Raw genomic sequence first — 23,415 nt, 5'->3', positions numbered from 1 at the left:
TTATAAACATTTACAAATAAATAGATCTATGTTTCATAAAAGGCATGATTTGCATGGTAATAATATAGACCACACTCACAATAACTTTGAACCCATCTTATTTACTTGGACAGGGTCTCACCTTGGCTCATTTGTTGGACTGAAATTCTATTTTTTCAACCCTTGGTTATTTACTAAATTATTTACTAAATTATTTATCTTTATTTACTAAACTTTATTTACTTTATTTACTAAAATTGAAATATATTCACTTTTTAAATTGAGGAGTAAAAAATAAGATTAGTTCTCCTCCTCCATCCATTCTACTAACTGCTTATAGAGCTTATCCTATTATAAGTGGGAAAGTTTAAAACAAAGATGAGCTTTAAATAACCTCTAAATTTACTTTTTTAAAAAACTTATGGAAACATTCTAGTTAATGTTTTACTATTCTAGAAGGTTTTGAAACTCAAGGACAGTAACTACATTAGTGAAATCAAACAAAGTCTCTTTACTACACACAAGCAGATTTTCCTATAAGACTCATATTTTCATATATGTTTGCATCATGCATTTCAAAGAGTTATTTCCAGGGGTGGTATTTAGCAGGTTCTGATCAGTTCTGGAGAACCAGTAGCGGAAAATTTGAGTAGTTTGGAGAACCAGCAAATACGATCTCTGACTGGCCCCGCCCCTATATATTCTCTGCCTCCCGAGTCCCAGCTGATCGGCTGGGTCTTCTTTGGTTGCCCTGCACAAGAGAACTGAGCTGGAAAGCAGGTTAGTGGGGTGGGGAGGAAATGGGATTTTGCAGTATCCTTCCCCTGCCATGTCCACTAAATCCGCCCACCAAGCCACACCACGCCCACCAAGCCACACCCACAGAACCAGTAGTAAAAAAAAAATGAATCCCATCACTGGTTATTTCTGTATAAGTATATGTTCCTCATGATAGTATGGCTCAAAAAGTGAAAAACAGTATCATCTGTTCTAAAAAAATGACTACCAGAGGCAAACAAAATGCTCAAATATATAAGAAAGAACTCATTTTATTATTTTAAAAAAAATTGGTTTTGGAAAAAGCAAAGTATTGTTAATTAAAATGTTCTATCTGATATTAGAATTTGCTGTTAGATTCCATTGACCTCTTTTTACTTTATATAATATCAATTAAAATAAATATTCAACATTGAATGAAGAATATATTTGTAGAAATTTCTGGTACTTTGCCTTTTAACCTTTTACTCAATTTTCATTTTCACCTAAAAATATTAATAGTTTTGTTCTCTGCTTATCTGCCAATCATCTAATCATTTAAAGCCATTTCCTTGCTAAGCTGGCTTTCCTCTTCTTCTTCTTCTTTTTTTTGGTTAGTTCATCAATACAGGACTGATCTGAAGCTGAGCTGTATAATAATAAGCCTTTCAGCAGCGAGGCTTGACACTTGCCTTGTAATTAAGGCCTTGATGGTTGTGTTGATGGCAAATGAAAGAAAATGGCTTTGTTCTCCAGTCTCAGGCTTGATTGCTGGTTCTCATTCTCACCTGAATTCGACCCATTCTGCATTGTGCACATGATTGCTAGAGTGTGAGTAATTGCAGCACTGGCAGATGACATTTTCATGAAGGCACACGGTAGCGCTCCAGAGGGAATTTGCAGAATTTATAGCTGGGGAAGCTCATCAAAGATGGATTTAGGAAATGCCTGTTTGAAAAATGGGAGCCCGACCAAATATCAGAGCTTTTCTTTTGACATTTGCCTTTTATATAAAGATCGCTTTGCACAACTTGCTTTATCTTGCAGTGGCAGTCTCTAAAGCCAGAATGAGGATTGCAAAGGGTTAATGGTTTCATTAGGACTACAATTTTTAGTGGGCTTTTCTTGACTTGTGAAGAGTAAAAGGGAAGAGAGATCTGCTCCCTTTGTGATTTAAGGTCTGAAATGATGTGTGGCTGAAGAAAGAGCTCTTTCTTTCGATGAGAACTTTTGCCAGGAAAGGGTTGCACAATTTAAGAGAGATTCGTTTTCTTAACCTTTATGTTCTACCTCTTAATTGATAACAATTAAAAATATTGTTAGTGGAAGAAATAAAGTCAAATAAAAATGAAAAACATCTAAAAGGATTCTATGGACAGTTTATAAGTGAAACAAGAAGAGGCTGACATAATGGCTTTTTCACATGTATAAATCTCATAAATAACTTTTGAATAGAGAAATATTTTAAAAGATCCTAGCAGATTTCTACCTTTTTTTCATATACAGCCCTGGATTATGGACTGAAAAGATCTAACAATATATACAATATATTCATATTTCTGTCAGGCTATAAAAATTAATACTCAAATACATTGCTTCTGAAACATTCTTAGTGAACCGTTTAGAGTTCTTATATTTCAGGATTTTCTTATCTGGACATATCCTACATCACTGCTTGATTGAGTTTTTTGTAAGGCTTTTTGATCAATCATCGATGAAATTAAAAATGTTCCATTCTTTGGATTGCAGTAGGGAACTGTGCTATTTAAAATTAACATGCAATACACACTATGGATCCTTAGAGCATATTTCATATTAAAAGGATATTTTTAAATGTGAACTTGTTTCATTTAATGTATTAAATGAATTCTCATCTCAGAGATGAAAATATATGATTTAAATTATGACTATTGCAAATGATGGAGTTTTGACTTTCTTGATTTTCAGATTTATTTTAGGCATATAATTTTACTTGAATTTTCTATGGAATACAAGAAAACAAGTAAAAAAAATCACTACAGTCAGAATAAAAAAATATGTAACCACTTTGACAACATGCCAGATATTTGATTCTATTTTTAGACATAACCTTAGTATTTTCTACATAAAAGGTTGCAAGAGATTATTGGAAGATGCTGCAAAGTATAACGTCTACAAATGATGCTTATTCAAATGATAAAGTTATGTTCAGGGACAGTTTGAAAAAGCAGTCAAGTTCTTTTTGGTGTAAAGGAATTAAGGAAAACTAGGGGTATTTATGCTAAATATTTTATTTCCAGTCAAAGTTTTAAAGCTTTTGAATTACTGCAAATTTGATTGGCTATAATTACAAAATTGTACTATGTATAATTCAAAGTGTACAATATGTTTTTATAAACAATTAAAGAGCATTTTAATAACGTGGTATTAAAGAATCATGTTAAAGCATAAAAAATAAGGAGTGAATTTATATATTATCATGTTTGCAACCTGTAACTGACTGTAATGGTGCATTATAAAGTAACAGTTTTTGGACCATGGCACTTCAGTTGGGCTAACTTACAGAATGCAGTCATCATCTAGGATTCATGACTTAATTTTGGGATTGATATTTGGCAAATTTTGGCTGCATCAGTGCTGTCCAGATGTCTAGTAAATGTCTTTTCCTAGCCCTCTGGAGGCTGGGTTGACTAGCTCCATTTTTAGCTACTGGAGACTACATGGATTGATCTCACCCTAGCTTTCCGGAGACTGGAGGCCATTTGCTGCCGGTGGTCAGCCACAGTCAATCCAGCAGAAGTTATTCCCATTACCACTGTTTTTTTGTCCTTGCCATTGTGTTTCTCTATTTAGGTAGGAAAATATCTCTGAAATGACACAACTGGTTACAGGTTGCCTAGTATTTGTTATTTGCAAGAATTCTGAAATCAAGAGTTGGAATATGGTATTTTAAGTGATCAATTCTACACAAAAAATTGTTCATATATATTGGACAATCCAGAGAATGTTTTTAAATGGTTGGCTGTGAAAACTCACTATATCTCTTTGTCTCAGGCCACGCACATACAAACACTCAGAGAGATGGTTGCAAAATTTATTGAGAAGTTTTTGAAGCAAATAAACAAGCAGTAGAAAAAATAAACCTAACAAAATCCAACAAGCTTGCCTTAAACTTCTAAATCCAAAACAGCAGAGACAAAGAGTGGTTAAGTGAAATCCAAAGGTCCAACTGTTGTAGAAGTTTGGTCAGTTTATCCAGATCCAGAGGCTAATCATGAAATTTCAAGTTGGGAATCAAGGCACATAGAATCTACATGAATTGTGTCTTACGGTTGTGTCTTATGGAGAGCTTTGAGTTCATCCCTCTTTTTAAGTAGAAGCAACCCTCAATTGGAAGACACAGCTCCTTTCTTTCAAAAAGCCTTGTACAGCATCTTTGCTCTGCTTTCCTCCTCGCACAGCAAGCCCTTGCACTGGGAGGGTGTGGCAGTTCAGAATCCTCATTTTTGGAGATGAGTGGTAGCTAAGTTTCCTGATTATTGGGTGGTACAGCTTCCATTGCCTGAAGTTTCTCCGGCAGAAATTCTACTGGGAACTGGTGCACAACAAGCTCTCCTAGTCACCATAAATTCCACTTAGAGCTTTTTTGTTGTGGCGGTTTTACTATGGCCTAGCCCATTTCAAGTCAGGCCTTCTTATCATAATTTAGGGTGTGTCAAATTGAAAAAAAAATTCAGCTTTCAATTTCCAAACATTAGGTGTGCTCAAAAGTACTTTGGGGATTGTAAAGATATTTTGGTTACTTTAATATAATTTAGATGTAACTACATAAATATCATAACTTTTTAACATTTTGTTTCATTTAACCCAAGTGTGCTTTATGCAACCTCTCCACCCATAGTCAGCACTCAGATCAGCATAGATCTGAGATCCAAAATCAACTTCAGGCCAATAACAAGTAAGCAATATTGCAATCAAGAAACTGCCAAAGAACCGTTAGTAAGCAGCCTTAAGACCGTCCCCGCCCACACAGACAGGCAAGATACCAGAATATGAAGTGAAAGCAAGTAGAACTGATGATATTACCTAGTTAGGGTAATGAAACATCTGCAAGAAAACAAGCAAGCTCAGAGAGCCCCAAGGACCCCTCTTGTGTAATTTTTCTGCTGGTTTTCCTTCCTGTTAACTGCGACATGCTTTGTTCACTCTTGCACACACTTCATCATTAATGCTGCTGTCATTTTGTAGATGGACTCCTAAGGAATGAAAGCTATTGGTCTTCACTAGATCTTCATTGCTAACTTGTATGGTGAAGTTGCTTGGGCTGGTCCCTAAGTATTTAATCTTCTTGATGTTGAGGTGCAGGCCATATTGGCTAAGGCGGTTGCTCCAGATCTGCACATATTACTGCAGTTCTTCTCTGGAGGCAGTTGCGAGCATATCATCAGCATAGAGCAAGGTCCAGGGGATGTCACATTGCAGTTCTTGCATGTTACTATCCATGATGCAAATGAACATTGGCAATGGTGGTAATGTTGAGCTTTGTTGAACACCAATTATCACATGAAAACGTTTGGAAAGGCCTGTAGCTGATCTCACATGACTGCTTGACTGTCATAACAGTATTACTTTCATTTATCTCTAATTCGGTCTTTACATAGGTGCTTTCAACAGTGTTTCAGTTCTCAGTGCTTAAAAGTTTCTGTTGCTAATCAAAAACTGGAATACCAAACCAGTTTACCTGCTATATTTTTCCAACTATTTGAAAGACTAGAAGGCAGCCGCTACCTAATATTTTTTTGTTATTTATAAACAATACTTTTCTTGAAATCCTTTGTATTTCTATAGACATGAAACAGATAAGGATTATCATTTAACACAAATAGCCCAATATTTTCTTTAAAACATTTCTATTCTTCACTCATTTTTGGCCGGCAAAGGCTAAATTCTCTAGTATCTTGGTTTGTTTGTTTATTTATTTATTGCTCTATTATTTATTATCTATTATTTATTTATTATGTAATAAATTCTCTTTCTCTCTCTTTTTTATTTTTAGATTTTATTCATAAACATTTTTTGAATACAGCATCTTTCTCTTTTGTAATGGTTGATTGTGTCATGAAAGCAGTTTTGAAATTTTTGAATTTGGATTTGTTTGTTTTAGTTGTTTCCCACTTAAAAGTAACTTTTTCTCAATTCACTGATACAAAGTGCCAAAATTTGTGCATCTTATCAATGGACATATATACACAGGAATGTATGTAAACACAGTTATTTTAGTAGAAGACATGTTCCGATTTGACTTGAATAGAGAAAAAAAATGTATGTAAATGTGTGAAGTAGAGGGTTCGCAGACAGTGTGTATACCATTATTAAACTGGTTGAAGACACTGAGGTTTTTGCTTATTTTTCTGAAATTTCCTGATTATATAAACTTAATTGCATTTAAATAAATTAATATGCTAATTAATTATTTGGTATTAATATTATTATTAATATTATTAATAATATATTTATTAATATATTAATAAATCAATATAATATAATTGTAATATATTTGCTGATTGCATTTCCTGATTTTATATATATATAATGGGATCACCACTGTCACCCGTCATTGCAAACCTGTTCATGGAAGAATTCGAATCCAGAGCCCTGGCCAATGCCACCCACAAACCTAAACTATGGTTAAGATACATCGATGACACATTTGTGATTTGGCCCCATGGAAAAGAAAACCTAAACAATTTCCTAACACACCTAAACAGCACACACCCCAAAATCAAGTTCACCATGGAAACGGAAACAAACAAACAACTACCATTCCTAGATGTACTAATCTACAAAAAAACAGATGGCACACTAGGACACACCGTATACCAGAAGAAAACACACACTAACCGCTACCTCAACGCCCAATCCCACCACCACCCAGCACAGATAAACTCCGTGGCCAAACGCCTGGCAGACAAGACACACATTAAGACTGAACTATGCACCCTGACTAAAGTACTGACAGCCAACGGCTTCCACAAAAGCAAAATCACCAGCTTGATCCACAAAAACACACTGAAACATAATAGAAACCCAGAAGATGAACAAACCCATGGAACAGCTGTCCTACCCTACATAAGAGGTACTACAGACAAAATTAGTAAGGTACTACACAGACATCACATCAGGACTGCCTTCAAAACAGACAGAAAAATAGCAGCCATCCTTAGCAACCCCAAAGATAAAATTGACCTGGAAAACCAAGGCATATACGAAGTCCCCTGTGCATCATGCCCAGCCACATACATCGGACAGACCAATAGAAGAATAAGTACCCGCCTGGATGAACACAAAAATGCAGTCAAAAAGATGGAACACACTTCCTCACTAGTCCAACACATGGAAGCCACAGGTCATAGCATCAACTTCAAGGGCACCAAAACCCTGGCCACTATGGAAAACCCTAGCCACAGAGTCATCAGAGAAGCCATAGAGATTGAAAAAAGACCAGAAAGCATGAATAGAAGAGATGATTCCACCAGGCTGTCAATCATTTGGAAGCCTGCACTCACAAACAAAAAAATCTCCACACCACAAGCCAGGCAAACACCTGGGCACAAACAGATCCCCCCTGATACCTCCAGCTCAAACACACCCCAACCAGGCACCCAGATGAAACCCAGCTTCCTAACTAATGATAACTAATGATTTACCCGAATATATATTCTCAAGTTTTCACGGGTACTTACATGTATGGCATTCAGCTTTGTTCGGGTATTTTCCCACGTCATTGTAGTTGTGCTTTTAAAGTTGTAGCAACATTTCGGCAGAATCTCATCTGCCATCATCAGGCTTCTGTATAGTGTTCATCTGTGAGTCAGACTTTTATAGTGGTTTCAGATTTAAATTTGGGGTAGCCTATTGCTGTGCCAGAATAGTTTTTTCTTCATCCTGATTGGTTGGGAGTCTTGGTCTGTGTTTATTGGTCTTGGAGTTTGCTGTGTTCTGCTTGATTGGTGTTTCTAATATCTTTTGTCTGTTTTTGGGGCTCTTTTTGTATCTTGATTGGCTGGCAACATTGTATTCCTTTATTGGAGGCCTTTAGTGCAGCTTGGCTCCGGGTAAATGGACGGCTATCATTTGTTAGGAAGCTAGGTTTCATCTGGGTGGAGGCATGGGGTGTGTTTGAGCTGGAGGTATCAGGGGGGATCTGTTTGTGCCCAGGTGCTTGTCTGGCTAGTGGTGTGGAGATTTTTTTGTTTGTGAGTGCAGGCTTCCAAATGATTGACAGTGTGGTGGAATCATCTCTTCTATTCATGCTTTCTGGTCTTTTTTCAATCTCTATGGCTTCTCTGATAATTCTGTAGCTGGGGTTTTCTATAGTGGCTAGGGTTTTGGTGCCATTGAAGTTGATGCTATGACCTGTGGCTTCCATGTGTTGGACTAGTGAGGAAGTGTGTTCCAGCTTTTTTACTGCATTTTTGTGTTCATCCAGGTGGGTACTTATTCTTCACATACATTCTCCAATGTATGTGGCCGGGCATGATGCACAGGGGACTTCGTATATGCCTTGGTTTTCCAGGTCAATTTTATCTTTGGGGTTTCTAAGGATAGCTGCTATTTTTCTGTCTGTTTTGAAGGCAGTCTTGATGTGATGCCTGTGTAGTATCTTACTGATTTTGTCTGTAGTACCTCTTATGTAGGGCAGGACAGCTGTTCCATAGGTCTGTTCATCTTCTAGGTCTCCATTATGTCTCAGTGTGTTTTTGTGGATCAAGCCAGTGATTTTGCTTTTGTGGAAGCCATTGGCTCTCAGTACTGTAGTCAGGGTGCATAGTTCAGTCTTTATGTGTGTCTTGTCTGCCAGGTGTTTGGTTCTGGCAATTAGTGTTTTGGCCATGGAGTTTATCTGTGCTGGGTGGTGGTGGGATTGGGTGTTGAGGTAGCGGTTGGTGTGTGTTTTCTTCTGGTATATGGTGTGTCCTAGTGTGCCATCTGTTTTTTTGTAGATTAGTACATCTAGGAATAGTAGTTGTTTGTTTGTTTCCATTTCCATGGTGAATTTGATTTTGGGGTGTGTGCTGTTTAGATGTGTTAGGGAATTGTTTAGGTTTTCTTTTCCATGGGGCCAAATCACAAATGTGTCATCGATGTATCTTAGCCATAGTTTGGGTTTGTGGGTGGCATTGGCTAGGGCTCTGGATTCAAATTCTTCCATGAACAGGTTTGTAATGACGGGAGACAGTGGTGATCCCATAGGGGCTCCTTCAATTTGCTTGTATCTTTGTCCTTTGTATATGAAATATGTGTTGGTTAAGCAGTGTTCTGTTAGTTCCATGAGGTGTTTGGGTGGTTGGTATTTATTTTTGATGATTTCAAGAGTTTCTTTTATCGGGACTTGAGTGAATAGTGAAACCACGTCGAAACTTACAAGCAGATCTTCTTGCTCCACGTGTAGATCTTTGATCATTTCCAAGAGGTGATATGAGTTTTGTACATGTGAAGCTGCTGCTTCAGCATGGGGTTGTAGCTGCTTTGCTAAGAGTTTAGCTAGGTTTTGTAGTGGTGCTCCTCTGGAGCTGACTATGGGTCTGAGAGGTATGCCTTCTTTGTGTATTTTTGGGAGGCCGTATAGTTTGGAGCATCTGGAAGATTTTTCTCTTGGGATGATCGTCTGTTGGATCTCTTTGCTCATGTGGATGGTTATAATTTTCTTCTTGGTTATTTTTTCAGATATGTGGTTGGGTCCGTGTTTATGGGTTTGTATGTGGAGTCTTGGAGTAGGTCTGTCAATTTTGTTTCGTAGTCTTTTCTATCCATTACTACTGTGGCATTATCTTTAGTTGCTGGAAGTATGATTATGCTGCTGTCGTTCCTTAAGGCTTGCAGGGCTTTTAGTTCCTCTTTGTGCAAGTTGTTTTTGGGTGGTTTGCTTGTGCATAGGATGTTAGTGACTTGGTGTCTTATTCTATCAGCTTCATCTGTATTTAATTTAGTTAGGCTGGATTCCACTCCACATATGATGGATTCTGTGGGGATTTTTTTGGGTGCTATAGCATAATTGAATCCTTTGGTTAGGACATCTGTTTCTGTTTTGGTGAGTTCTCTGTTGGAAAAGTTGTATACTAATTGTTTCAGGTGTTGTTGTGAGTTGTTGGGGGCTTTCTGAATACCATACATATTATATATATATATATATATATATATATATATATATATATATATATGTATGTATGTATGTATGTATGTATGTATGTATGTATGTATGTATATGGTATTCAGCTTTGTTCGGGTATTTTCCCACGTCATTATAGTTGTGCTTTTAAAGTTGTAGCAACGTTTCGGCAGAATCTCATCTGCCATCATCAGGCTTCTGTATTGTGTTCGTCTCGAGTCAGACTTTCACAGCCGTTTCTGTTTTAAATTTGGTGCTAGCCTACGCTGTGCCAGAATGGTTTTTTTCTTCATCCTGATTGGTTGGGAGTCTTGGTCTGTGTTTATTGGTCTTGGAGTTTGCTGTGTTCTGCTTGATTGGTGTTTCTAATAGCTTCTGTCTGTTTTGTAGCTTTTTTTGTCTTGATTGGCTGGCAACATTGTGTTTCCTATATTGGAGGCTTTTAGTGTGGCTTGGCTTCGAGTAAATGGATGGCTATCATTTATTAGGAAGCTAGGTTTCATCTGGGTGCCTGGTTGGGATGTGTTTGAGTTGGAGGTATCGGGGGGGATCTGTTTGTGCCCAGGTGTTTGCCTGGCTTGTGGTGTGGAGATTTTTTTGTTTGTGAGTGCAGGCTTCCAAATGATTGACAGCCTGGTGGAATCATCTCTTCTATTCATGCTTTCAGGTCTTTTTTCAATCTCTATGGCTTCTCTGATAATTCTGTAGCTGGGGTTTTCTATAATGGCTAGGGTTTTGGTGCCATTGAAGTTGATGCTATGACCTGTGGCTTCCATGTGTTGGACTAGTGAGGAAATGTGTTCCAGCTTTTTGACTGCATTTTTGTGTTCATCCAGGCGAGTACTTATTCTTCTATTGGTCTGTCCAATGTATGTGGCCGGGCATGATGCACAGGGGACTTCGTATATGCCTTGGTTTATATTGTATGGTGAAGTTGCTTGGGCTGGTCCCTAAGTATTTAATCTTGGAAAATACCCGAACAAAGCTGAATGCATACATATAAATAGCTGCAAAATCTTGAGAAAACACACACATATATATGGTATTCAGCTTTGTTCGGGTATTTTCCCACGTCATTATAGTTGTGCTTTTAAAGTTGTAGCAATGTTTCGGCAGAATCTTATCTGCCATCATCAGACGAACGCTATACAGAAGCCTGATGATGGCAGATGAGATTCTGCCGAAACGTTGCTACAACTTTAAAAGCACAACTACAATGACGTGGGAAAATACCCGAACAAAGCTGAATGCCATACATGTAAGTACCCGCGAAAACGTAAGAAAACACACACACACACACACAAACACACACACACACACACATATATATGTAATATACATAATATACATAAAATATGTACATACTAACTAGATCAACCATTATAGAAGAGACTTTGAAAACCTGGAAAACGTAAAATTCTTTATTTTATTATTGTACGCAAAGCAACTTTTTAGAGTTGCAATAGATTTTGAAAAATAAAATTGAAATCATTTTTTTCACCAAATCTTTCATGAACAGGCACTGGGGAAAAAATTCTAGTGGGCATTTATAATTATGTACCTAAAACAATTTTGATATCCAGGTGTTTAATCTTCATAGACTATATTAAAATAAGCTATCTTAATGTTGTTATTAGTTTTGTTTTACTCTGGTATTCTTAAGGGCAAGTTAGAACATGGAAACATCTTCAGTCCCAGTTCTTTCATTTTTAAGCAAACTCTTTGAAAAAAAATTGTATAAGCAACCTAATAAAATATCAGCTCAGAAGATGTATGGTATGGTTATGTTGTAGAATTCAGTTGCTCATAAATAGATTGTTGAGTCTCTAACATGTCTTTATTTTCCTGACATATTCCACCGCAGCCCATTAATATATCTGCTCCTATTGTCATATATAGTGTCCAATTAGTACATTTGAACAAGAGCTCTATACCAGAAACAAAAGATTTAAATAATCACCTGTTCTTGTTTTAATAATGCTTCATAAGTCTCTATCACAGATGTCTGGAATTTTTAATTCCGCTTTGTGCTATGTAACCTTGAACAGTAAGTCCTGTCTTAAAAAAAAAAAATTGCTCTAAACATTACTCCCAAACAGATTGTAACAGTGTAAAAATTAACATTAACATCTCTATTGTAAGAAAACATCTCTATTGTAAGAAAAGAAGAACTCATCTATGACAATTATTTGTAGACTGTGTATCGTGAGAGCCACAAGTATCTTTTGGAAGCTTATATATTTCTATAGTTCTATAGAAAAAAGGTCAATGCTAGAACTGGAGGTACATAAATCCTTTGAAAGAGATGCTTTACAACGTGCAGAAGCACATGCAGAAGGTAGTCCTTGTTTTACAACCATTCATTTGGCGACTATTCAAAGGTACAGAGGCATTGAAAAATTTACAACCAATCCTCCCACTTACGGCTATCGTAACATCTTCACAGTTACATGATCAAAATTTTGGTGCTTGGCAACTGGCATATATTTATAATAGTTGGAGTGTCCTGGGATCATGTCATTATCATTTGCAACTTTTTCAGCTGATTTCTGACAAGCAGTCAATGGTGGAAGCCAGATTCATTTAACAACTTTAAGGATTCACATAACAATCCTGGCACGAAAGGGTCATAAAATTGGGTGTGACTGGCTTAACAACCACCTCGCTTAGCAACAGAAATTCAGATCCAAATTGTGGTCATAAGTCAAGGATTACTTGTACAGTAGAACCTCTGGTCACAAATGCTTCTGACCATGATCAAATCGGGTTCCACTCAAAAAATTAACAAAAGTTTTTTTTTTTCATGGTCAATTTTCCCTTCCACACCAATTTTTTTTGTAAGTGCCAAATTACAACCAAATCGGGTTGCGACCAAAGTTATGGAATGAATTATGGTTGTGACCAGAGGTTCTACTGTATATAGGACTTCTTTGAGTCATATGTCATTTTAAATCCAATATTTGATTAATTTTAATACTGGAGTAGAATAAAATGTCTATGCATATTCATATATACACATGCATCATGTTCAAGATTGGTGTATTACATTTGCATCAAACTGGAGTACAGTAAAACATAAATTTAACAATAGAAAGGTAATATTGTAGCAGCTACTTAAGAGAGTGGCCTGACTAGAGATGTAGATTAGAAAGCCATTAGCCCTGAATGTCAGTCAACATGATGAGAGAAAAGTGCCTGAGATTGAGACAAATGTGGTTTCCTATCTCCTGCCTTTGATCAGTTTCTGAGCTCAGTAATCTTTCTGGTTAAACATTTGGTCTTTTAATTTTAATTTGAAATTAAAAATTATTTGTACTATTGCATGTACATTAAATATTCACAGGCATATTAAATTGATTTGTACAAGACAAATATGAAAGTAAAAATGTTTTGCAACTCTGTAACAATCATTGTAACAGATGGGTTCTGTGAGTACTTCAGGCCCCTCAAAGCTCTTAAGATATCTTACATTCCCTTGTGGTATATGGAAATTATTTTTTCCTATGTAACTTTTTTGGGGGAAATAGATAATTACTAAAAGTATGAAAATTTGCTCCCGTCAAGTTTAGTTTTCCGTGTCTGAAACCAACATACAGTATTATTTCTGCATGAAATTTTAATTCAGTTTTTTTCTTTAACCTCATATAAAATCCTAAATTTCATTCCGAAATCCAGATTCGGGTTTTTGAAGCAACAAGATCCACTAAATAATTTCTATGTTGTTTGTCAATTCTATGTTGTTTTTTTATCTTCAGAAAATGAATTTGGAGGAAAATTGGTGAATCCAACGCAGTGAGAGGCTTGGAAAACAGAGACTGGACCAAAGAACAATTATTTCACTGAACAATTTCAGGTACAATTGAACAATATACTATTGAGAGTTTATTACCAAAAATCAACAATCTCTTTGTGCTTTTTTGTTTTGCTACTCTTGGTACCCCCTGTGACTGTAAGTGACTGTTTCTAAGATGCTGCATTCATAAAATGACAGTTCACACTATCAAGATTAAGTTATTAAACAAAATATTGTATGTGCATATATTATACATTGATGCTATAAACAGCATAAAGAACCATCAAAAACAGTGTTAACTTACCATAGCATTTTCTAAATGCAAAAATGAGAATTGTGAGAAAATATCAAGCAGATATGTATGGAGATTTCAGGATTTCTTTTACAATATGGATGTGTGCTCACATACACATGTTCACACGCACAGAAAATTAGTTGTGTTTCTTTCTGTAGTGAGCGTACTTTTCTAGTAGCTGTAGAAAGCAGAGATTAATTTCTGTGGGTTTATGACACTCAACAATATAAAAATAGAAATGAAGATGTACATAATTGTGCTAGGAAATTTGCTTTTATAAGGTACTCCTTATTTATATTGCCACTTTGGGACAAAGTTTCTGAAAGAATTGCTACATCATTTTGCAGGAAGCTAAACTATATATATATATAGTACCTGATCTGTGATCTTTAGAGGAGGGCAGAAAGATACATTGTCAATTGTTTCATATAATCCTGTATATATTAATAATAGGATACAGGTTGCATCTAATTGCTTCAGATATGACCTAGCAATGCATTCTTGCAATCTATCATTACTAACAGTATCTAGTCTATATTTGCAACAAGGAATAATGATGTTCGCTTTTATAAAGACCATTTTGTTGTTTACACTTCAATAAATGTAATAAAATATGTGAATTTGTGTTTCTTACTTTATTGAAGTTGTTTCCACCACTAACTTGGCTGAGAGAGATCTGAGTTATATCATACTTTACACAGTAATCTTAAATTTTTGAGAAAAATATAAATGCAATAACAAAACAATACATTTATTATTATTTTTTCATGGAAGCCTTCTTTATGGGACATTTTTCTGATTGATTTCTCCCTGTTTAGAAAATGAACTATATACATTTTGAAATATATCAGTTTAAAACTATTAGATCAAGTTAAAATGCCTTCAATTTCTAGCATCATTGATCATTCACAATGTGAACATTTTTTTTAATATTTAAGAAATATGTTTTTAGAAGACTTTACACAAGCCTCAACTTTCATAGATTGCAACTATAAAAATTGTGGCCTGGTCAATATCTACCTCTGTTGTCAATGCAATGTTTCTTCAGTTTGACCTAGCTATGGCATAATCTTTCTCTGAAGTAGCACTTGCCTGATTATTTTATCTCTGCTAATTTTTGAGCCTAGGAAGACAAAGTCTGTGAGCACTTCAACTTCTTGTCTGTATTGGGTTAGACCTTCCTATTGGCATAACTTCCTTTTTTTACATAAAATATAAAAATACTTTTATGTAAAATATTGAGCAGCAGGCTAGCAGGCTGTTGTCTTTTGCTTTCAACAAAATAGTTTTGTAGTTCTTTTTTTAAAAAATATTATTATTATTTCCAGCCATCTAAGGAGTATTAGCAGCATGTTTGAGGAGGTTGACGTTTTTACCAGCAATATTAATCTCACTTTCTATTTGCTGTAATTTAGCCTTTCTCATGATATATTCTGACCATAAATTAATGTAGTTAATGTACCTAAGTGGGCAATATACTGGACATACATCCTTCCCAATTTTGAAAAATTTAGTCACTGTATATTCCTTCTAACAATTGTGTCCTAGTCACCTTGAAATTATTCAATGGGCAAGTGAGATAGCCTGGAACACTCAGGCTTTTAATTTGCTTTAGTCAAAAGCCTTTGTAAAATCAAAAAGGCAAACTCTTCTGAAACTTGTTTTTCCAATTCTTTTTATATTAGCCATACGATGTCTCTGCCTCTAAATGAGCTTGTATATCAGCAGTTTTCATGTATTTTTGAAATCTGGGTTGCAAAATCTTGAGCGTTATTTAAATAATATAAAAGGTAAATAGAAGTGTTCAACAGTTAGAGCACTCTTTACTACTATTCTGATTTGGTATTGGAATGTAATTTATCTTTGCTAGTCCATTGGCCACTGCTACTTTTCTGTAACTAATTAGAAACCACATATGCCACTCAACTTCATCGTTTTGTAAGTTTTTAATTATTTCTGCTGGTTTGTTATCAATTCCTGCAGCTGTGTTGTTAGCAATCTTTTCTTAGGGCCTGTTTAATTTCACCTGCCAGAAAGTCTGGCTCTGGTTCAGTGATCAAACCTTTGTATAAATCACTGATTTCAAGATCTTTTTCATACAGATCTTCCTTATATGGGTACCATTTGTTTATATCTTGTCTAGTGATTATTGCCTTTTCTGGGGGGGGGGGGGTTCCCATGCCTATCTTTCTAAAAAGCTTCTCTTGATTTCTTTAATATCCTTAAATAAATATGTTGTCCCTCCATCTCTCTAATAAACAATTTGGTTTCAGAAAAAAAACTATCCTGCAATCTGCAACTCTTACACTGCAAAAACATATGGACTACACAACTCGATCAGGGCAAAGCAATAGACGCAATCTATGTAGACTTCTGTAAAGCCTTTGATTCAGTGGTACATGACAAACTACTCCTAAAACTAAAATCCTATGGTATCTCTGGACACCTGCATAACTGGATAGAAGCATTCCTGTCAAACAGACAACAAATGGTCAAAATTGGGAGCTTCCTATCAAATTCCTTACCTGTCAACAGTGGTGTCCCCCAAGGCAGTGTTCTAGGACCAACTCTCTTCATACTCTACATAAATGATCTCTGTGATCATATTAAGAGTAACTGTGTTCTCTTCGCTGACGATGTAAAACTATTCAACACCACAGACAATACTGCTACCCTTCAAAAAGATTTTGACTAGGTATCAGAATGGTCAAACAAATGGCAACTTGAAATCTCAACAAACAATGCTCTGTCTTACATATTGGCAAAAAAAAATATATATCAGAAAATAAAACACAGGCTGAATAGTCAAGACCTCATTGATGATCCAAACTTCGTCAAGGACCTTGGAGTACTCATCTCTAATGATCTAAGTGCTAGAGCCCACTGTAACTACATAGCCAAAAAGGAATTAAGAGTTGTTAACCTAAACCTGCATAGCTTTTTCTCTAGTAATATTACACTATTAACTAGAACATACAAAACATTTGCTAGACCAATACTTGAATACAGCTCATCAGTCTGGAACCCACATTATGTATCTGATATTAACACAGTTGAAAAAGTCCAGAAATATTTCACAAGAAGAGTTCTCCACTCCTCTACTTGTTGTAGAATACCTTATTGCCACCAGACTTGAAATTCTAGACCTGGAAATTCTAGAACTACGCCGCCTTCGCTCTGATCTAAGTATACTATATAAAATCATACATTGCAATGTCCTACCTGTCAATGAATACTTCAGCTTCAACCATAACAATACAAGAGCAAACAATAGATACAAACTCAAGGTTAATCGCACCAAACTTGATTGCAGGAAATACGACTTCAGCAACAGAGTGGTCAATGTCTGGAATACTCTACCTGACTCTGTGGTTTCTTCCCCAAACCCCAAAAACTTCCACCTTAGATTTTCTATTATTGACCTCACCCCTTTCCTAAGATGTCTGTAGGGGGCATGCATAAGCGCACTGACATGCCTACCGTCCCTGTCCTATTGTTTCTTTTATTTTTCTTATATGTATCCATGTATTCATAACTATGTTTTTACTTATACCTATTATCTTGTAAGCAATTGACAAACAAAATAAAATAAAATAAATAAATAAGATGGCTTTCCTCAGTTTTTTACTATTGCTTGTTTAGATATAACACATTTCATCTTGTCCCTTCTTTGGAACTCAGTATTCAATTGCGCATATTTTCTTCTGTCAGTGTTGTCTTTTTCTTTCCACATTTCTTTAGCAATTTTCACCATCTCAATCAATTTTGCATTTTTTTCCTAATTCTATCCTTTGGTGGTATTTTTCTTTACTTTTTTAATGATAGCATGAATTTTAGACCTCAATCTATTATATTTGTGAAATATAATTAACTACAGCTTTTCTTTATCATTGCCTCATAATCATGTGGCATACTATTGAAGTTGTAGGTTTTTGGTCCTATTTTATTTGTGTTCTTTAGTTTGAGTTGTAATTTTGCAAGGTCTTGATGATCTGTTCTGCAGATCTCCTTTTTACAGACAGAATGTAAACTTCTTAATATTTAATTCAGGACCTAATATCTTGTTAAAAATCTGTTACAATAAAAGGTATTGTTTAAATTATAAAAACACTCCTAGAGTGTAATCCAAGTTAAATATCATAACTTTAGTTGTTGATCAAAATCATAGATCAAAAACTTTACCAACTAGAATGAAGAAAAATAATTTATGTCAGTTATGTCCAGGGGTAGGATTCAAATTTCTTAACAACCGGTTTTGTGGGCATGGCCTAATTTGTGGGTGTGGCTTGGTAGTCAGGTGACTGGCTGGGCGTGGCTTGTATATAAATATTGTAAATATTTATGTAAATTTTTTTTTTTAATAAAAAAGAGCAACTTTTACCCAAAATCAGGCAAAGCAGGCAGGCGGATTGAGTTGCTCACAGAATCACAGATTCACTCAGAGATCTACCATTCTGCTATCTGCTGCCTGAGTCTGCACTGAAAAATAGAAGCTAGGAAAGTTCAGCTCTGCTTTTAGATTAGCTAGAAAGCAAGAAATCAAATGATTTTCTGCTTTCTAGCTAATCTAAATCTCCCGGCACAGCTGATAGTCGGAACAGCTGATGGTCAGGGGACAAAAAAGGAAAAATAGCAACCTACCCAAAATTAGGCAAAGGCACAATGCAGGCAAGTTTGATGGTGTGTAAGCCAGGTAAGGAGTGAGTGGGCAGGGAGGGGAGGGGTGGGGCCAGCCAGTGGTGCGATTTGCTGGTTCTCCGAACTGCACAGAATCATAACAACCAGTTCTATAGAACAGGTGTGACCAGGTAGAATCCCACCCCTGGTTATGTAATAAGAAAAAAAGAACAATTCACTTCCGTTTTGCATGTACCTGCATCTTTTCCCTCTCAGCCAAGCATGATCATAAATAACTTCATCCTTAAATTAACAGAGTAAATGAATGTACTGTAAGTGAAGAAAAATTGTGAGGAAAAAGAAAAGTATGGGAGGAAAAGAAATAAGGAACAAGATAATTTAGGAATACGCTTAGACACTTGATTAGGTTTGGGAATAAGGCAGAAGCTACTACCTTTGGTTTTAATACAGCCACTTCTTAAGAAGCAGTTTTACTTGGACTTCTTCTCTGCTCTTCTTCAGTAGTTTATTGGCTCTTTCCAGTTTAGAGTTCATATTAATTATACCATATTAAACAACACTTTTTGTTTAATATGGTATTATTTAGGGAGCATGCCTTTCTCTGTTGTGACATCTGCTCTTTCAAATGACATTCTCAATTCAATTAGCACCCATTTTGATGACACTTAAAATATCCTTGAAAATCTAGCTGTTCCCCTTGGCCTTTGATAGAGTGGTATCAACCCCTATAGAATTTTACTTGGTTGAGTCTTTCTTCCAGATACATGTCATCTTTGTTCTCGTAGTTTGTCTGTTTTCCTGCTTTTAATGTTAGCTGCCCAGAGTCTTCTGGAATGGGGAGCCTCCAAATTGAATGAATTAATGAATCAATGAACTAATTCATTAATTAATTTTGATGGTTGAGAAGGAGAATTGGGAAGAAGAGATTGTGCTATACAAACAGAGGAAGAGGATCTTAATAGGACTACATAGATTATTTTATGGCTTGCGATGTCTACCTTTGAAGTTAATAAATTAATAATTTATAACCAATCCCATCTCCCCAGGATGGTTTCTTTCCAGACTAGTCACACAGATAACTATAATATCTCGAAGATTCAAATTACAAAGTCCTCTTCCAGTGCTGTTTACATTTTGAGCATTTATAAAAGAAATAGAAGATTTTATAAGTGTGGCCCTTAACTGATTTTATAAATGCTATAATCATGAGACATAGCTTGCTCCCAACATTCCATATCATTATAATTTTACCAACCAGATATAAAATTTCTACAAAAATTCTACAGAAAAAAAACATTCCAAAAGTAGTGTTCAGTAGTTACTTGCTTCCTTTAATAGGTGAAAATATATTCCTGCAAATTTGCCTGTGTGTGCAGTGAAAATAAAATAAGACTTGTATAATGGAAGTATTTAGATAAACTTTTAGACTGCATTAGCAATTACTAATTCAATGTACTGTAAGGATGGGCCAAGAGAACCACCAACTTCTACCTTTCTATTCAGTATGTATTTATGTACCAGTATGTATCTTAGTCTGTCTTGCAGAACTGTTTATATAATCCATATTTATAGGAGTTGATCTGTTATAGTGTGGGGGCACACAATTTTTTACTAAGATCTTACCTCCATTTAATGGACCACTGTGAAATCAAGGCTTTGCCCATTAAACTGAGATATAATAGTAAATAATAGTATTAACATTAATTATATAATCATGCAATTATATAAATTGATGCAAATAAGATACGTTCAGATTCAGTAGAGGTTCATATTTAATGGACACTCCATATTCTGTCAGTTTTCTCTCTCCCTCTCTCCCCCTCCCTCTTTTCTCTCTCTCTCTCTCTCTCTCTCTCTCTCTCTCTCCCTCCCTCCCTCCCTCCCTCCCTCTCTCTCTCTCTCTCTCTTTCACACATGCACACACACACACACACACACACACTGTATTAATTTGGTTGATTGTAAGAAGTGTTAACCAGAGGTAGTATTCAGTAGGTTCTCACCAGTTCTGGAGAACCGGTAGCGGAAATTTTGATTAGTTTGGAGAACCGGCAAATACCACCTATGACTGGAGGTGACAGTATCCTTCCCCTGCTACATCCACCAAGCCACGCCCATAGAACCGGTAGTAAACAAATTTGAATCCCACTACTGGTGTTAACATTTTCCATTGTTGTTACCAATCTTATTTTCTTTTGTTTGATAAATGTTTTTATATAATATATATAACTGATATGTTGTGAAGATATTAATCAGTAAAAGTTTTTTTTACTCATATTGAGTGTTTTTCAAAATTAAAGTTTTAATGTCACATATAATACATATAAATATAATACATAACTTCAACCTTAGACTTTCTACTATTGACCTCACCCCTTTCCTAAGAGGTCTGTAGGGGGCGGGCATAAGCGCACCAACATGCCTACTGTCCCTGTCCTATTGTTTCTTTTATTTTTTATTTTTCTTATATACATCCATGTATTCATAACTATGTTTTTACTTATACCTATTATCTTGTAAGCAGTTGACAAACCAAATAAAATGAAAATATACATAAATGCATTGCTTGCATTAGTATTTTCCTTTCCATTGCTCTTCATTGGTTTCTCAATCATCTTCTTTTTCCTACTATTTTTATTTTTTGTTACCTATACTTTTCCTCATTATTTAATTACTTATTTTTATATAAACAATATTAGAGTTGCTGTTGTTTATAAAAAAAATAAATGCATGATTACATAAATTAGCAGTATATATTTTAGTGGGTAAATAATCGGTCCATACTCTTCCTCATGGAAAAGTGTGATTTAGAAAAATGGCACCAGACAGTTTAAACTATTCCTCACTGACAGCATGTCTGCACCCTTGGCTGATCTGACTGCTTCAATCTTAGGAGATTGTCAGTTGTGATTAATCACATAGCCTCTCCTGATGTCAGCGGGCTAAAGAGAGCACTTATGGCCTATCGGGATATGATAGCACAACAGACCAACAGAAATTAAAGGAAGAAAAGCTTCTGATGCTTTTGGAAGAGGCACAGCTTTAGCCCACCAGCAAACATGTACTTAAATCACTTTAAATATTTGATAGGTTATAACATCAAATTAAATTCCAGTCTCCTGAAAGGTACAGAATTACCCAGCTACCCAGAAGGTTAGAGATGTGAATCTTTTGTGGTTTTTAACAAAAGTGAATAAGCCATTAATTATCTTTATAAAGGAAAGCTGCTGCTGATACCGCTAGCAATTTGTACAGTAAACATTCGTTAAAGCAGTGCATTTTTCATAAAACAAAACTGAAAGCGCTTCTGAGTTTCAAGTGGATGTTAAAGGGACTCCTTTTTAAATGCTTTGATCAGCTACTAGTTTCTCTTAGGTTTTTTGGAGATGTTATATTTTACTCATATGCAGAAGTGATCTCTAATTTTATCCTTGAGTTAATGCTCTGTATTATGATGAGAGCAGTAGGGCTTGAAGTTAGATACATACAGTTGCTTTCAACTTTATTTTCATTCTACGTATCTCTGAATTCACAGACATTAGGCTATTTAGGCATGGGTATTATATAAATTAGGCAAGAACCAGTTCACAGCAGATATTATTTATTTGTTTATTTATTTATCAAATTTATCTGCTACTCATTTTGTGGTGCAAAGCAACACTGTTCAGGTAGTCTTTGACATATGATCACAGCTGAGTCCAAAATTTCTGTTGTTCAGTGAGACATTTGTTAAGTGAGTTTTGTCCCATTTTATGACTTCTCTTGCCACAGCTGTTAAGTGAATCACTACAAGTATTAAATTAGTAACACGGTTGTTAAATGAATCTGGCTTCCCCATTGACTTTACTTGTAAGAAGGTCGCAAAAGGGAATCGTAGACCTCAGGATACTACAAATGTCACAAATATGGGTCAGTTGCCAAGAGACTGAATTTTGATCACGTGATCATGGGGATGCTGCAATGGTCCTAAATGTGAAAAACGGTCATAAGTTACTTTTTCAATGCCATTGTAACTTCAAAATATGTACTGAACAACAATGAACTGTTGTAAGTTGAAGACTACCTGTAATCAATATTCAAAATATTGAATGAAATGTAACAGTTAAAACCAATTTTTATATTAAAGAACAGTGTTCAGTATCATTGCTAAAAGGGTCAAATACCTAGGAATCTATCTGATACAAAATAATAAAAATCTATTTCAAAGGAATTGTTCATAGATTTGGAAAAAATATATAATGCTGAACTCTTCAAGATGTCTTATGAAGAACAGCCGGTATAAAAATGAATATTCTACCAAGAATTAATTTACTCTTCCTAATGAATACAATGAAAATTGAAAAACAGGTATTGAATGATTGGTGGAAAGCAATAACAAATGATATATGGTCCAATTAAATAACCAAGGATTTAATTCAAGATACTACAGGATTCAAAAGACTGAGGAGAGCTCCAAATTTCAAACTAAATAATCAAGTTAGCTTTTTAACTTGGATCACAGATTGGATTATATCACTTTAAGCTTATTTATGCCAGATATCTATAATTGAATAGAAATTTCAGATAGTTTATTTCTGATTGAACAGAAATAAATTGTTCATAAGATATTATCAAATAATAAACAGAATATTAAACATTTGGGATACATATTGAAAAAAGAATTGGTTCCATCCAAACCTCCCTTGTCTTATATTTATAAAGAAGAGGGGACAAGGAAATTCATTCAACAAAAAGCCAACAAATTTATAAATTGCAAAATGTATTATCAGTGATAAATGCTACTTATTGGTTGATATTTATTTATTG

At 35.3% G+C, this 23,415-nt stretch overlaps 1 protein-coding gene across 16 annotated transcripts in view; it reads left to right on the top strand.

The window, feature by feature from the left end:
• MYT1L (myelin transcription factor 1 like) overlaps positions 1–23,415 on the top strand; it is a 258,465-nt gene that overhangs the window by 87,817 nt on the left and 147,233 nt on the right. For all 16 annotated transcript variants that reach the window (XM_087945947.1, XM_087945950.1, XM_026665147.2 and 13 more), the window contains one exon: positions 13,639–13,736. The gene's annotated coding sequence lies outside the window, so the exon portion shown is untranslated. The remainder of the gene's footprint in view (positions 1–13,638; positions 13,737–23,415) is intronic.

Source organism: Notechis scutatus, chromosome 1 (genome assembly GCF_049901735.1).
Source record: "Notechis scutatus isolate UNSWTSFEM ecotype Mainland chromosome 1, rNotScu1.2, whole genome shotgun sequence".
NCBI lineage: Eukaryota > Metazoa > Chordata > Lepidosauria > Squamata > Elapidae > Notechis > Notechis scutatus.
The sequence above is the reverse complement of the archived record's forward strand: the minus strand, read 5'-3'. Positions and strand labels throughout refer to the sequence as shown.